The sequence below is a fragment of the Corvus cornix genome, chromosome 4A (genome assembly GCF_000738735.6).
Source record: "Corvus cornix cornix isolate S_Up_H32 chromosome 4A, ASM73873v5, whole genome shotgun sequence".
Taxonomy (NCBI): domain Eukaryota; kingdom Metazoa; phylum Chordata; class Aves; order Passeriformes; family Corvidae; genus Corvus; species Corvus cornix.
In genome coordinates, this window is record NC_047058.1 from 2,602,764 (window position 1) to 2,602,977 (window position 214).

A 214-nucleotide genomic window follows, 5' to 3' on the forward strand; every position below is an offset into this window, starting at 1 on the left:
GTGAGGACAGGGACAGTCGAGTGCCGAGAGCCAGAGAGGCAAAGCAGGGAAGATTCCTGGTGGCTTCCTGAAAATCCAAACAGTGAGATCCTCCAAGGGGGTAAAGCTGTAGCCCCAGCTGTGTATTTATCCCCTGGGATCAGGTGAGGCTGGATCTGTGCCCGTTCCTTGAAGCAATGTCAGAAGTGCCACCCTTGGGCATTGCTGGCAGGGA